Here is a 16,715-nt window from a genome sequence, read left to right as displayed (position 1 = left end):
CTGGGAAGACGGAAAAGCAAGTTGAGGTTCAGAAGCAGGAGCCACAAGAGGTATGACAATAGGGCAAACCCCAATGACCTTGAAGTCCGAGAGTCAAAAATGGAGACCTTGAGTGGTGCTGGGATCAGACAGGAAAGGAGGGACAACTTACATGTCTCTGTCTCCATATAGCAGAGTAATTAGGTCAGCACACTGTGAGCTACTGTATAGATAGAACCAAGAAACGTTTACATTCTCAAATGGAACAGAGAAGAAGAAACGAAATCGTGCCCATTCCCTAGATGAAGTATATGTGTTGTCCATGCCTTGATCAGGCAGAGCACCCTGGTGGCTCTCTGTGGACACCATGGCACTCTCTTTCTTCTCCCTCTATTTCCCTACCTTCTAAATCCCCAAGACTGATGTGTAGGATTTCTACACTGTACATGTAGTCACACATCAGGCCACAGGGTGGCACTTGAGAGTCAGGCTGGCCATGGTCCACAGACAAGCCAGCTGGGCTGTGCTTGCAGAAGGGACAACTAGGGTCCTGAAGATGGCCAGTGGGGAGAATGGGTGTTGGGCATTCAGGGTCCATGATATGTATGACACTGGCAATTCCCTGCCCATGGAGAATCAACTGTAAGAATGCCATATCACAGTATCTGGAAAATCAGACTGGCCTTACAATGACCCCCTCCCAATCAGGGCCCCTGGAGAACTATAGGAAGGCAGTGCTCCCCAAGACCTCAGTACTTCTCTCCAAGATCACACTTCCTAAAGGACCCATCACCTCCCAGCACTGCCACAGGGGAACGGAGTACCCACACATGCTTCCTTAGGAGACACACTCCATCTAGTATATAAAGCCCCAAATTTCCAATGCCACCCTATTCAGTATAGGACAGATTTTGAACTGGTGTTTAAGAATGGAAATTGGAGGTGTTCCTTTGTCAGACATTCCTAGAGAGCAAATAAAGCGGTAAGTGTGAGCTGGGGTGTGGCTTGGTGACAGACAGCACCAGTCAAGCACGCAGAGGCCCTGAGTTGCATGCATAGCACGCTTAAGCAAAACGTACTGCATACATATGCACCTTGCTCACACACACAGTGCTGGCCTGTGCACACATTTGTGCATGCATGTGCATTCAAGGGCCATAGGACAACCTCCGAGGCCACACCTCATTATTCATTCAACTTTTTAAAAAATTATCCTATGTATATGAGCACACTGTCGCTCTCTTCAGAAGGCATCAGATCCCATTACAGATGGTTGTGAGTCACCACGTGGTTGCTGGGAATTGAACTCGGGACCTCCGGAAGAACAGTCAGTGCTCTTAACCACTGAGCCATCTCTCTACCCACATCCAATTTGTTTTGTTGTGGGCTTTGTTTGTTTGTCTGTGACAGGGTCTCATTATCTAGTCACAACTGGCCCTCCAACTTACAGAGTTCCACCTGCCTCTGCCTCCCGAGTACTGGGATTTAAGGTGTGCACCACTAATCCCAGCTGTCTTGTTTTTTCCAGACTGAGTCTCTTTTTGCCCTGGGGCTTGCCCGATTACGCAAAAAAAAAAAAAAAAAAAAAAAAAAAAAAAAGCCGCCTGGAGAGAAACTCCCAGGGATCCACCTGTCTCTTCCTCTCCAGGGCTGGGTTCAGAAGCACACACCGCCACACCCAGATTTGAGTGTCTGGAGGGGGGGAGGGTCAACCCCAGGTCCTCACACCGTGCGCAAGCAGTTTACCAATTGAGCTACCCCTCCCCAGCTTCAGCTAGGAGCCCTGATGTTTTTGTTTGTTTGTTTGTTTGTTTGTTTGTTTGTTTGTTTTAAGTTGAATGTCACACTCCTGTAATCTCAGAACTCAGAAAGCTGAGGCAGGAAGATTGCGCCTCTGAGCTACGACTGGACTGTATAGTAAGTTCAAAGCCATCCTGGACTACATAATGAGACACGCCCCCCCCCTCAAAAATCCAAAAACAGCAAAAAAGAAATGGGTGGTGGGCATGTACAGTGGACCATATACAACATCCCTACAAGAGGTTCCTGCATCTCGGCTCTCACGGCCATGACCATCTGTATGGAACAGAGTCCTTGCTCCTGCGTCTATGGAGGGCGCTTCTTATGCAGCCTGTGTCAAGAGAAGATGTCTTGCTTTATAATATGCCTGACCAAACACCAAGGAACAACAATGCCTGTGACCACAGCAGTAACAGTAGTGACGGTTCCCCTGCTCACCAGTCAGTTTCCAGGTATTATCTCATTTAACTCCCATTCAGTGTGGCATTGAGACGCCCGTGGTATAGATGAAGATACGGACGTTCTGAGGGGCGAAGGAGCCTCTTCAAGGTCACAGAGCTAGCTAGGGTGGCAGTTCCTGGGGGCACCCACATGATCAAGCAGAGCCAAGAGTGAAAAACAGACAGCACCCCAGGTTTTCTACAACTCTGCGTTCCTGAGGACCAGGGTTACTTTGTGTTCCAGATGCTGAGTTAAGAGCACTCTGGAGGGCCCTGGGAGGGGGACAGGTAAGAGTTCCAGGAGACCAAGGGTGAGGACGCAGCCATGGCTGAGAAGTGTGACTCTGTTCTAAGCTGTTCAGTGGGCACCGGCACTATGTCTGAACGTTCACAAAGGAGGAAAGTGGGTGGAGCAGCCTGATGGTCAGAGCCCTGCCCTCCCTGACTCAGTCCAGCCCAGGCTGCCCCCAGGCACCAGCTGTGCGTCTTCTTGTGAAGAGTGGCTTGCAAACACGGGGCAGCTTCCATGTCGGGAGACGGTCGGACACGGGTTCATCCTCATGGATGAATCTCCCCATTGCCCCACCAGGAAGGCAAAGAGTCAATCAAGAGCCTCCAAAATTAGTGAATCAGACTGGGGAAGAGGAAGCAGGAAAAGGGGGGACCTTCTACGAGAAACCATATTTGGGTAGAGGAAGGAGTGGGGACTCCTGGGGGCCTGCCTGTGCTTCTGAGTCATCGATGTTGCTGGAGAAGGCCAGAGTGTGCTGCTGAGGCATGGCCTGGGGCACGTGGGGTTAGAAAGGGCATCAGATCCCCCGGAACTGGTGCTGTGGATGTCGGGAGCTTCCGTTTGGATGCTGAGAACTGAACACAGGTCCTCTGGAAGAGCAACATGTGCCTTTAGCCACTGGGTCACCTCCCCAGCCCATCCTATACATTAAAGGAGACCATTGTAAGCCTCTCACTTTCTATACAGGATCAGTTTTGTCTCAGTCAGCTCTCCGTGTGGAAGGGGAAGCAAGAGCACTGGGGTGTTTAGATCACCTCTGTGCCTGCCTCTCCACCAGTTGTCTGGGTCTCCTCCATCCCCTGGTACCACATATAAACGTTGGCCATACTCATGAACTCTGTCCCAAAGCGAGGCCATTTCACACGAATCCACTCATCCAGGTTGGTCCAGTGTGGTTGGAATTCTCCTCTACCGTATTGGCCATTTGGTGTGTGTTACCATGTTTCAAACCCTGGTTTGTTGCTGTTGGTTTGTATTTTTTGCTCGCCTGCATGCATGCATGCGTGTGTGTGTGTGTGTGTGTGTGTGTGTGCATATGTGTTTGTGCATGTTGCATGTGTGCATGTGTATGTGCGTGTAAAAATCATCACCTTGTGCTATGTTTATCATTAACTTGCCTTTGATCGTTCATATTGATGAGTGTTTAACTGGCTAAACCAACCCCATTTCCCCACCTCCCTACCCCTAGCCCCACCCCTGGCGATGGGCAAAGAAACACCTTGGTGGTGATGATGTTCTTATATCAGTCAAGGGCAAAGCAACTGACAGTCCTTTATTCATCCCAGCTTGAGGCTTGGCTTGGTGGCCAAAGCTGTCTTATGCCTAGGACACATAAAAAATAAAATAAAATACAGGTGACACAGTGCAGGAGGAGGAAGACGGCAGAGACCTGTGGACCACCATGCCCCTCAGACCTGCCCTCTAGTGCCCAGCACAGGTGGGACATAGAGACCCACTTACTGCTGTGCCACTCGGCACCAATGGAGGCTGTCACCCAGGGCCCCACCAGCCACATGGCCATCCTGCAGCAGAAGCCACCACACTGTGCGAGTACGTGGTGGTCAGATGGGAGAGAAAGAGAAGTGGAGCGTCTAGAGCATTATGGAGAGAGATGGAATTGGAGGCCCGAGGGTAGAGAGGAAAAGCCTGATGGGTTGACCCCTGCCACCTGGGCCATGGTGAAGCCCAAGCTTCCTCTGAGGGCCATGGATACCCAGAGGCAGTGGTTGGTGTCAGCATGCATGGCTCATATCAGCACTAGAGAACATAGGGATGTCCCTGGTCACGGCAGCCCCTGGACGACCAGGAGCTGTGTGTAACTGGCCCGCCCCTCACTGGATGTGGCACTGTGAAGAGTTGGTGACATCTCTCACAGCTGGCAACACTGGGCCCTGTGCCTCGCCCAGGCAGCACAGTGGACGTTGGCCTGCTGGGGAGGGGTGTGGGTGAGCCAGCCCCGAAGGCATGAGTGTGGGAGAACTGACCCCACCACTCATCTGCCATGGGGTGGCCCTGCCGCAGAGGTGATGCCCCTACCCACCCATTGCCACCTCTGGCTGGCAGGAAAGCTGCCCACAGAGGTCATGAGGTCAGGAGAGCTAGCCCCGCCCCTCACCAGCTGCAGCACTGGATGAACAGGCCGTGTACCTCACCTGGACAGCAGAGCAGAGCAGACTTTGATGGCGAGGGTGCAGCCCTGAGGGCAAGAGCATGTGAAAACTGGCCCTGCCACTCTTTTGGTGTGAGGTGGTGTGAGTGTGGGGGTGATGCCTTCTCTCTCTCTCACCCTCTTTCTACCTGCAAAAACAGGGAGAGCTGGCCCTGGGGTCATGAGACCAGGAGAGCCCTGCACTTCTACTGGGGAGCAAGTGGAGCTGGCCCTGATAGCGAAGACATTGGTGAGCCAGCCTTGAGGGTGTCAGAGTGGGAGAGCTGGCCCTGCCCCTCACAGGCTGCAGCACTCGGGAGAGTGGACCCCACACCTTGACTGGGCAGCACTGAAACTGGCTCTGGAGGCCTGGATGTGGATGAGCTGGCCCCAAGGTCGTGAGGGCAGGAGAGCTGACCCTGCCTGTGGCAGCATTGGTGGGCTCGCCAGAGCAGCGCTGGAGAACTAGCCTTGGCGGTGCAGATAAGGGAGAGACGGGGGGGGGGGGGGGCTGAGCAGCTCAGCTACCCCCAGGCCCAGGTCCAGGGCTCTGAGTTGGCCCGCCCTAAAATCTATGTCATCTGCAAAAGTTGGGGTGCATGAAAGGGCCAGTCCTGCTGATCCAAAGCTGCAGGATCTCCATGACACAGGGCAGCAACAAGATAACTGGGAGGAGTCCTGATGAGGATCCAATCTTGATGGTGTCACAGAAGCCAGAGATCTGGAACCACACCAGTGACTCACTGCAGTGCACAGAGGGCTACACTGTGGGATACTACAGCTTCCATGATAAGATATCTATTCTCTCTCTCTCTCTCTCTCTCTCTCTCTCTCTCTCTCCCCCAACACCCCCCCGTGTGTGTGTGTGTGTGTGTGTGTGTGTGTGTGTGTGTGTGTGTTATTTTGGGGGATGTTGCAAGGGTGAAGTGTGGGTATGAGAGGTCAGAGAGATGAGTGGGACTGGGGTGTATGATGTGAAACTCACAAAGAATTAATATAAAGATTTAAAAAAAACTATGAGCAAAAGAGAGAAGATGAAGAAAAAGAGGAAAAGGAAGAAAAAGAAGAGGAGGAAGAGGAGGAAGGAGAGGAGGAGGAAGAGGAGGAAACTTCCTGATCACTTAAAATGATGCAGGCTCAGTCGTAGTTGGTTTTGAATTTTGTATAAATGATGTTATACTAAGAAGACTCCAGACACTTCTTTGGTTGTTTAAGACAGATTCTGACAACATAGTCCAGGATGGTCTTAAATTCAAAAGCCTCTTGCCTCAGCCTCCAGAGTGCTACAGTTAGCTACGAACCAGCACGTCGGGCACTCAGTTTCCTCATGTGTATATTCCATGTTCGTGTTTATTTCGTGTGCACCCGCTTGTGCCTGTGTGTGCCACCGTGCAGCTGTGGAGGTCAGGGGACAGCTTTCAGGAGATGAAGGAGTTGGCTGTCCTTCTACCACCTGGGGTCCAGGGATCAAACGCAAGTCGTCAGGCTTGGCAGCTACCCCTTTACCCAGTGAGCCATGTCACTGGGCCTCAGTGGACGTTAAAGAAGGAATCCATTTTTACCAGGGCATGGCAATAAGTGTCTATAACCCTGATCTTAGGAGGCAGAAGCAGGATGATAAGTGATGGGTTCAGGGTCATGCTTGGCTACACTCGACCCTTACGGCTCCCGAGACCCACCAGCAATGGCGGTGGCCTGGCTGGTTACTTGTTAGCTGTGCGACGTTGGTGCTGCAATGAGTCTCCCCATCTACACAGGTTCTCAGGTGAGTGCCGGAATCTCCCTGCACACCACCTGGAAGGCTGCTGCTGGGTTACCGTCCGGTGCTGGCAGCCTTGATGAAGTAGGTGGATTTTTTTTTATTTATTTTTATTTTTTAATTGTACACATCATGTGAACTTGTGAGTGCAGGTGCCCACAGAGTCCAAAACATGTCAGATCCTTGGATGTAGAGTCACCAGAGGTGGTGAGGTGCCCGATGTGGGTCCTGGCAATGGTAGTCAGGTACCCCAGGAGCAGCAGGGACTGTCAACGCTGAGCCATCATGACCCAGCCTCCTGACATTTTAAAATTGACTTGCCCTAAATAATGTGAGTGACTCATACACCTGAGTTTGAGCAGCTTCACATGCTTAAATTCTCCATTAGTGTCCTTTCCTTTGCTGTGAAACGTTCATGACTTTTGTTACACTTTCTTCTGTTTGTCTTTTCTCATTTATTTCTAACACACCACACCACATGCACAAAGACAAACACACCACACACAGACACACACACTACATACACAGACACACACATACCACACACACTCACACACACACTACACACAGAGACACACACTCCACACACATACCACACACATTCACGCACATGACACATACACAGACACACACATCACACATACACACATACCACATACCTCCACATAGCACACACACTACACATACACATACAGAGACACACACCACACACTCACACACATGACACATACAGACACACACATCACACAGACACACACACTACACATACAGAGACACACATACCACACACTCACACATATGACACATACACAGACACACACATCACACATACACACATACCACATACCTCCACATACCACACACACTACACATACACATACAGAGACACACACCACACACTCACAGACACACACATCACACAGCACACAAACACACCACGCACACACACACACACACTACACACACTCATACACACATGACACATACACAGACACACACACAGGCACACACACTATCCCACACCACACACACAGACACATACACACTACACACAGAGAGACACACACACTACACACACTCACATACACAGACACACTACACACACATACACTAAATACACAGAGACATACATTCCACACACACATACCACACACACTCACACACATACACCATACACACACAGACACACACAGACACAGACACTACACATACACCCACAATCAACCAATCAGTAAGCAAATAAATATAAAAAAAATCTTAAAATACACCAGGCAGTGGTGGCCTTTAATCCCAGCACTTGGGGGAACAGAGACAGGTGGCTCTCAGAGTTCAAAGCCAGCCTGGTCTACAGAGTGAGTTCCAAGATAGCTAGGGATACACAGAGAAACCCTATTTTGGGGGGAATAAAACTTAAAAACAGATTGTTTTCAAGGCCACGCAGGTGAAGTAAAGAGCTAATTTTCATTTTTTCTTATGGGTACAACTACCCCAGCACACTGACCTGAAATCTCAGACATTTTCTGCCAGGTTTCCATGCGTGGGGGTGTGTTGTGGTTGCATTATTCTGTGTCTCTGACCTCATGACAACGACCTTATGACCTTACGACCTTATGACAGCTGCTCATTTGTCTGTCTGCTCTGTGGGGATGGAACCGGGGACTTGCTCACTCTAGGCCACTGAGTGGCATCACAGCTGTGTACCGCCCCAATCACCGACACTTCTTAATGTGAAGAGCGCGTGCAGCCGGTCTTCCCCTCCCCCAGGGGGAGCACCTCTCATCTGGTCTTGAGCTTCGGGTTTTCTGTGTGGGTTTTATAACTCATAAAATAATTTTAAAGTTTCAGTTGGAATTGCGATTATCTTATGTACTCCGTGGAGAGCTGAGAAATCATAATTAATATCCCTGTGTCTCCTTTGCCGTTTTTCAGTAAGATCGAGTCACTTTCTACCCTTCTCTAACTGGACAGATATTTAGATTTCCGACCACTATTCTCAAATTTACCTTTTCTGGACCGAATACTTTTTATAGGCAGCCATGGAGAAAAGCAACTTAAGTTTGAATACTGGGGCCTGGAGAGAGGGCTCAGGGTCTAAGAATGCTTGCCGCTCTGTTTGGGCCCCAGCATTCCGATCAGATGACTCGCTTGGAGCTCTTGTTCCAGGAGATCCGACGCCCTCTTCTGGCCTCTTCAGGTACTTTCATGCACATGCGGTGCACTACACAGGCTCAGGCACAGCTGTATACACATAAAATAATCAATTTTTAAAGTCTGAATAGTGATCTGATACTGGTCACCTTGATAAACTAATACATTCAGATCGGCCAGCCTGTTAGATTATTTTGGATTTTTATATGTAGGCAATTTTACAGCCTGGAGCCATAGGGAGTTTTTATATTTTTCTCTTTCTTAATACTTTTCTATTCTTTTTTTTTTTTTTAGATTTATTCGTTTATTATATATAAGTACACTGTAGCTGTCTTCAGACACACCAGAAGAGGGCATCGGATCTCTTTACAGATGGTTGCGAGCCACCATGTGGTTGCTGGGAATTGAACTCAGGACCTCTGGAAGAGCAGTCAGTGCTCTTAACCACTGAGCCATCTCTCCAGCCCACTTTTTTATTCTTAACACTCTAGCCAGAACTGCAGTGAGGTGTTGACATGGAGACCACTGACCAGGACTCTGGTCTGGTTCTGGTAGGAAGGATGAATATTTTTTACTGATTATTGCCTAAGTTGTGAATTTTGCAAGTTAAATTTTCCTTTTATTCCTAGCAAAATGAGAAGTTTAAAACAACAACAACAAAAAAAAAAAAAAACAAAAAAAACCTTGCGATGACTAACAGCATCATTGCTATGATTTCGTAGTTCTAGAGCACGGACATTTCAGATCGTCTAAGCTCAGCCTGTTCTCTGGGAGATGATTCTGTGTTCTCGAGAGAAGTTATGGGTAGCAGAGTTTGGTTCTTCTTCAGCCAAACTTTTAAGTGTCTGCTTCTTTCTTGAATAAGTTGTATATTTCGAGGAAATTTTCCATTTTACCTGTTCGTAAAGCCATTAATACAAAGATATGTATTTTCTTATTATATTTAATCTCTACCATAATATTTACACTTAAAAGTATATTGCTTATTCCTTTTTCCTGTATAATCTATATACACTCTGCCACATGCTTACCTATTTTACTCAACTTTTAAAAGACAAACTGTTTGGATTTATGGATTTTTTTTTTTTTTTTTTTTTTAGGCAAGGTATCACTCTTTAGCCCTGGCTAGTCTGAAACAATGCTATAGAGACCAGGCTGGTCTTAAACTCACCGAGACCTGCTTGCTTTTGCCTCCAGAGCAACGAGATCAAAGTCCTTCACCACCACACTTAGCTCCAATTTTTATATCTTTATTTTTAAAATCAATTTCTGAGGCCTTCTTCTTCTGTAGATGTTGTTGCTGCTGGGTTTTATCTGTCCTTCATCTAGCAATGTCTTTCTTAAGCTCCAGGGGTGGCACGTCAGGCTCCTCAGCCTGAGCCCCAGCATCGAAGGCTCTCGGTTTCTCTCAAACTACTGCTTTTGCTTCATTACAAACATTCTGATACACGGGGTGCTCTCCCCCCGCCCAAGTACTTTGAAATGTTCCATAATGACATTCTTCTCATTTGCAGATATATAAATTGGATTTTTTTTTACATTTATGCATTTGTGGGTTTGTGGGTGTATGTGTGGGTGCACACATCCTGGTGGGAACGTGGAGGTCAGAGGATGTTTTGGAGTTGGCCCAAACAACCACTTTTGGTTTTGATTCCTTCCACGATGGGCTCTAGGGACTGAGTCCAGGCCATGGGCTTTGGCAGCAAGTGTTTTCACCTGCTCAGCCAGGTCACTGGGTCCACATGACATTTCGATATGTAAAACACAAGTCCACTGAGTTCTTATGTGCTTACACTGTCCCTTACATGTGCCTTCAAAGACTTAGTTCCCCAACTCTTGCATTTAAGCCTTTAGAACTCCTAACAAATTTGCCTTCGCAAGTGGAAGTTTATGGTGTAACTCAAAACTTCAGTGTTTCCATTTCTTCTCTGCTCAGAGTAGAATCAACGGGAGGAGATAGATTGAGACCTGTGATGACCTTGGTTCTATCCATCTCGCTACCCATTAGCGCTTTCCATGTTTTGAGGTTATTTTATTGGCTACGTTGTTGTGTCTTCCCGGTCCTAAAACTTTTACCTTTGTTAGGAATTTCTTTATTTTGATAATAATGTTTAAATTAACAACCGTTTCCTTTTCCTTTTAAACTTAACTTAATTTTCTGCTGTACGGTGGGGGGGGGGGGGATCAGACCCAGGACCTCCTGAACTTAATCTAGGTGAGCATTCTAATGCTGGCAAGTTCCACTTTCAGTCCCCGTGAAGACACTGGTTTGGTTGGTTTGTTGTTTTTGTTGTTGTTTTTAAAGATTTATTTATTTTATGTTTATGAGTACACCGTAGCTGTCTTCAGACACACCAGAAGAGGGCACCATGTCCCATTACAGATGGTTGTGAGCCACCGTGTGGTTGCTTGGAATTTACACTTCTGGAAGAGGAGTCAGTGCCTTACCCACTGAGCCATCTCTCTAGCCCCTGAAGACACTATTTTGTTCTCATCCTTGAAAGATTTGTGCCAAGAACAATCGTCTCCATTAGTAATCATTTCATGTTGCTAATTGTCTTGTCTCATTCCCATTATTTTAATAGTTGAGATGCCTTTAAAGATAACCTCTGATTTCTTTTTTCAAAGACTATTTTTATCTTAAATTCTGTGTCTATGCATATGTCCCTGTGTTTGGGTGTGTGCACTTGACTGCAGTGCCTGTAGAGACCATCGAATCCCATGGAGCTGGAGTTGCAGGGGGCAGGTGAGCTGCCTGGTGTCTGCTGAGGACTGAGCTCTGGTCGTCTGGAGCAGCAAGTGTTCTTAAGCACCGAGGCATCTCTCCAGCCTGGGCTTCTCTGCAGAATCCTGTGGTAGCTGTGGGTGCCTCTTCTGTCATTCCAAATGTCATTGTTTTGTCCTCAACTTCTTTTCGCTGGTTGTTTTTGGGTGTCAGGGCAGAGAGGGGAGACAGATTTCATAGCCTCATGTGTCTGAGGCTGGTCTTGAACTGGCTCTGTAGCCAAGGGTAACCTTGAACTCCTGATCCTCCTGCCTTCAACCCCTGACTGAAGAGATTACCGATGCACACCAGCAGGCCCAGCTCCCTGGTTCATGCTTGCTCATGCTTGGGGTGCAAGTGTGCACATACTGCTGCACCCGTGTGGAGGCTGAGGATATTGTTCAGGTATCGGTTCTAACTTCTCTTTGCCATGCCTAACTCTGGTCAGTGAGTTTCGGGAGACACCTCGTGTCTTCCCACAGGAGTATGGCGCTGGCACAAAATGCTTGTATTGCTGGCACAAAATGCTTGTATTGCTGTGTCCAACTTCTGCTTTTGTTCTCCATTTTCATGTGCGATATGTGATGTGTCTGCATGTATGTACATGTTTATATGGATGTGGTCACATGTGTATGGATTTGCAGGGCACATGAGAGGTGCAAAATTGGTGTCAAAATCAACCTGATCCTCTTTATTCAATGAAGCACGCTGACAGTATGACCTGTCTCACTTGGGGCTTGCTTGGGGTGGGGATAGGGAGTCTGTCTTAAGTTTTTTTGTGTTGCTGTAATAAATATCATGACCAAAAGCAATTTGGGGAAGAACAGGTTTATTTGATTTTTTCTTTTTTCTTTGATTTATATTCTTTTTTATTTTTTTAATTTATTTTTGCTTCATGTATATTGGGTTTGCCTGCATTTATGTCTATGTGAGGGTATTGGATCCCTTGGAACAGGAGTTACAGACAGCTGTGAGCTGCTACATGGTTGCTGGGGATTGAACTTGGGTCCTCTGGAAGAGCAGCCAGTGCTCTTAACAGCTGTGCTATCTCTCCAGTCCGGTTTTATTTGATCTTACAGCTTACATTTCATCATGAAGGGAAGTCAGAGCAGGAAATTAAAGGCAGGAACCGAAGCAGAAATTACAGAGGATGGCTGCTTACAGGTTTATGCTCCGAGGCTTGCTCAGCTTGCTTTCTTATGCAATCCTGGACCACCTGCCCAGGGTGGCCCCACCCCACAGTAGGCTGGGCCCGCCCACATCAATCATCCAACAAACACCCTCAGACTCGCTTCCATGCCTGTGTGATGAGGACATTTTCTCAACTAAAATTTCCTCCTCCCAGATGACCCTAGCTCGTGTCGAATTTGAAAACAAACGAACCAAAAATCTAACCATCACTTTTTCCTGTTAGAATTACAGGAGGGTTGCCACACCCACGCAGCACTGAGATAGGTCCTAGGGGGCCGAGCCCCCTCCCCCATCCTCAGGCTTTCATGGTAATTCCTTCACCTCCCAGGCACTGAGTCCAGCTTTCATGTGGGTTCTGGGATTCTGAACTCAGGCAGTCGGGCTTGTGTACCGTCTGTTTTACCCACTGAGTTGTCACCTCAGCTCTGAAGAGATCCTTACACCATCAGTGACAATGTTCATTTGCACAGGTTATATGCAAGATATTTTCCAGTATTCTCACTAACTCTTACTTGGGTGCATTTTCTTTCTTTCTTTTTTTTTTCCCCGGAGCTGGGGACCGAACCCAGGGCCTTGCGCTTCCTAGGCAAGCGCTCTACCACTGAGCTAAATCCCCAACCCCTGGGTGCATTTTCTAAATCGGTGTGTGTGTGTGTGTGTGTGTGTGTGTGTCCACCTTACATTTTTTCAAACATTTTATTCTTAGTCTTATATTCTAGATTTGGCCATTCCAGCTGCTGAAGCATTAAGGGAGCGCCTAACTAAATTACTGCCTAGCTCCCGCACTCCATGGTTTCTTTCCTTGTAGTTTGGCAGTTACTGACTGTGTATGCTCTTCTTTTGTGGACAGTCAGGCTGTGGGCATTGTGAAAGTTTATACTCAAAGCACACTCTGAGGCATTTCTAGCTGCTCCTGCTGGGGCTGGGATAACTATCGACCTGGATGACTTAAGCCACCTTTAAGAGACTCTGGCTCAGTGCAGAAGTTTCAAGTCCACCCCTCTCACCCAGCCTCTGGACTACATTCAAATAGTCCATTTTAGAGCTCAATTGCAACCTTTAGCTTGACTTTCCTGACTAGCGGTCTGCCACTACTCCATGCTTACATTTAAATTCTACATCACATCGCCATGTGCCTTACTTTGGTTTCTGTTGCTGTGATAAAATTCAGTGACACAAATCAGTTAAGGGAGGTGAGGATTTACTTGAGTTTTAATTCCAGGTTACATCCCATCGTTGAGGGTAAATCAAAGTAGGAACTCTGAGTGCTACACCCACAGTCAGGAACAGAGGAAGAATAACCACATCAAACACATGGACCCTCACTGCCGGCTTGCTCTCATCTGGCCTCCAGCCTCATAGAGTTCAGGACCACCTGAGTAGGGAATGGTGCTGCCCACGATGGAGCTTGGTCTTCCTACATCAATTTACAATTAAGACAAGTCTCCCACAGACATGTCAATTCCTCAAGTGAGGACCCTAGGTTATAGCCAACTGACAGTTGAAAACCAACCATCACACGGAGGTTTGTAGGGTTGTTTTGGCTGGTGGGTGGGTGGGTGGGTAGGTGGGTTGGTTGGTGGTTGGTTTGGCTGCTGACAGTCAGTCTTTAAAGATTCCCTTCCCTTTCTAGCAGGCTCCAGAGTTCATTAAGAGTGCCTCACCCTGCTCTGCCTTTGTCACTCATGCACCATGCCATCATTGTATTTTGGTCACAGAGCCATCATCTCCTCAAAGAGAGGCTATTTCGGCTGCATCTGCTAATCCCATTTTAGAGAGAAGCAAACTGATCAAAGCTTTCACTGCAGCCGACCAACCGGAAGCCTGGTGAGCACTGGAGCCCAGGCTCTGCAGAGCCTGAGAGGTTCAGAGCCGGTGGGGGATGTGGGGGGCTGCAGCCTGGTCAGGGGTGGGCCCTCACATTCCTGTGGGGATGGAATGAGGAGTCTCAGCTCAGCCAAAAGTCATTCAGCACCAGGTGCCCTCCACACGGGCTCAGCCAGTCTGCCGTGCAGTCTGCTCAGCATGAGCCTCCCACCCTGGGAAGAAGCCAGCTGGCACTTCTTGCACCCCCCCCCGTTTCCATGACAACCAGTCCTCCTCTGAGATGAGATGCAAAAGCCACAAGCAGTAAGTGGAACATTCCTGAATCTTGAGTCCTCATTTCCAGGTGGCTGTCCCACAGATCTTAAAGACAGCATCGGGTCACTCAGAAGAGCAGGCAAAAGCCACAACGCCTACACCCACCACTAGCTCACCTAGGGACACAGGTGCAGGAGAGGCCAGAAGCAGGTCTCCCTGGCGCTGCGTCCGCTGGGCACCGGGTTCCCTTTTTCATTCAGCAAATTTCCTTACCACTCTATCTAGATCCTAAGGTTCTTGTTAGGGGCATTCCCCGACTTCAGTCATTGGGTAACAACCCGTCTAGTGCAAGACAAAACCTAACAGAGATAAGGGGCCACTGAGGCCACAGTAGAACTAGTGACATCAGCAAGCAGGGCCATTTGAGCAGGACCTAGATGGTAATGAGGAATTAGCCTGTCAGAGAGGGAGGAGGAACCCTTGAGGCAGCGGTTCAGAACCACAGTGAGGTAGTCGCAGGAGGCATGAACTAGCCTATTCTCTGTAGGATAGTGAGCATGCAGCAGACAGCTCTGAATAAGCTGTGAGCTGCAGCTTTAGCCTAGGCACAGGGGGGCAACATTTCAATTGTTCTAGGGAGCTGACCAGGCTCTGTTGTCATCAGAGCATGACGTTAGAGACCCAGGGGGTGGGGGTGGGGAATACTATACAGTAATGCAAAGGACCGCAGGAATCAGGAGGACACAAGAGAGGATGTGACAGATGCAGGGGACGGGTAGATAGGACTTGGCGAAAGATTGTCTCCTGTAATAAAGACTGCGGCATCAGTCCAACGGGATTCCAAAGGCCAGAGTGGGAAGTGTCAGGGACTCTGACTCTTGCTGGACCATGAAGATGTGGCCATTGCTCCCAACAAGATGGCTCCCTGGAGAGTGACAGCCAGAGAGCATTTTCTTTCAACTCGACACACACACACACACACACACACACACACACACACACACACACACAAGAAAGGGGGGGGATGTTCCAGAGCCTATTCAACCTCCAACCAAGAAGCCATTTCCAGCCGTGGCCTGCTTCTACACCCCACACCTCAGCCTCCACACCCTGTATGCCACAGCTTCTGCAGAGCACATCTCAGCCACTGACTCCCTCATCCCCTGGACTGAGGGTCTGGTTTCCTGGTTCTGGTTCTGGTTCCATGCATGTCACAAGCTGTGACCTTGACTGCTCAGCTGCGTGCATCGCTGAGCTGGTACAAATTGTGTAGGAGTCAAGATCTAAGAACTGTTCTGATCCCAACCCTCCTGGAATGGCACGGGGCGGAGGCCCGGGGGGCGGGGGAGGCAAGTCCTGAAACAGCACCGCCCCACCACCCCCACCCCGGGGTGCACAAATTTGATAGTCCAGTCCTTCCAGACACTCAGCTAAGGACACCCCGCACCCCCATGCACCCTCTTCTCTGCTTCACATACCTGTGCCCCAAACCCCTGTACTGCCCACACCCTTCATCTTCTAGCCCTCTCTACTCCACACCCCTCCCCTCCGGTCTTTCTTTTCTTCCTACTCCGTTCCCCTTTGCTCTTCACTCCTCTCCGTTCATACCCCTCCCCCATCCTCCCTCTACTCTTCTTAATCCTCCCCCTCAAGCCCCCTTAACTATTCACAGTTTTCTCCCCGCTGCCCCCTCGGCACTCCACACCCCCTTCCCCGTCAATCCCCGTCTTCTGTTCACACTTTCCCCCTTCAAACCGCTCCGCTGTTCACACGTGTCTTCTGTTTTCCCTAGCTCTCCACCACCACCTCCGTCGTCAGAGCACCTCTAAGGCTACACAGCATCCTGCCCACATCTCCGACAGATTTCCCTTATACATCTATCTGGGGCGGGAGTCACCACAGACTGTTCAGGGAATAGCTGAGGCCTAGGGACTCACTCCTAGTCCTTGATCCCCAGTCTCCTGGTCTCCAGTCAGGTACCACCCTGAATACCCAGAGCCACTGTGCTGCCTGGCTGGCCCGGTGACGTTGACAGTGGTTTAGACCTTGGGTCACCACCCTACCAGCAGAAGCCTGCAGGAGGCTAGTGTCCCCTGGGACTCTAAGACTGG

The 16,715-nt window shown here is 48.8% G+C and overlaps 1 non-coding gene across 1 annotated transcript; it reads left to right on the top strand.

The window, feature by feature from the left end:
* The first annotated feature begins 3,703 nt into the window (after nucleotides 1-3,703).
* LOC120102022 (small nucleolar RNA SNORA48) lies at nucleotides 3,704-3,847 on the top strand. Its single transcript, XR_005503064.1, has one exon. It is a non-coding gene; the product is annotated as a small nucleolar RNA SNORA48 (small nucleolar RNA).
* The last annotated feature ends 12,868 nt before the right edge of the window (nucleotides 3,848-16,715 follow it).

This window comes from Rattus norvegicus, chromosome 3 (assembly GCF_036323735.1).
Source record: "Rattus norvegicus strain BN/NHsdMcwi chromosome 3, GRCr8, whole genome shotgun sequence".
Classification (NCBI taxonomy): Eukaryota; Metazoa; Chordata; class Mammalia; order Rodentia; family Muridae; genus Rattus; species Rattus norvegicus.
Note: the sequence above shows the minus strand (reverse complement) of the source record. Positions and strands in the feature narration are given on the sequence as shown.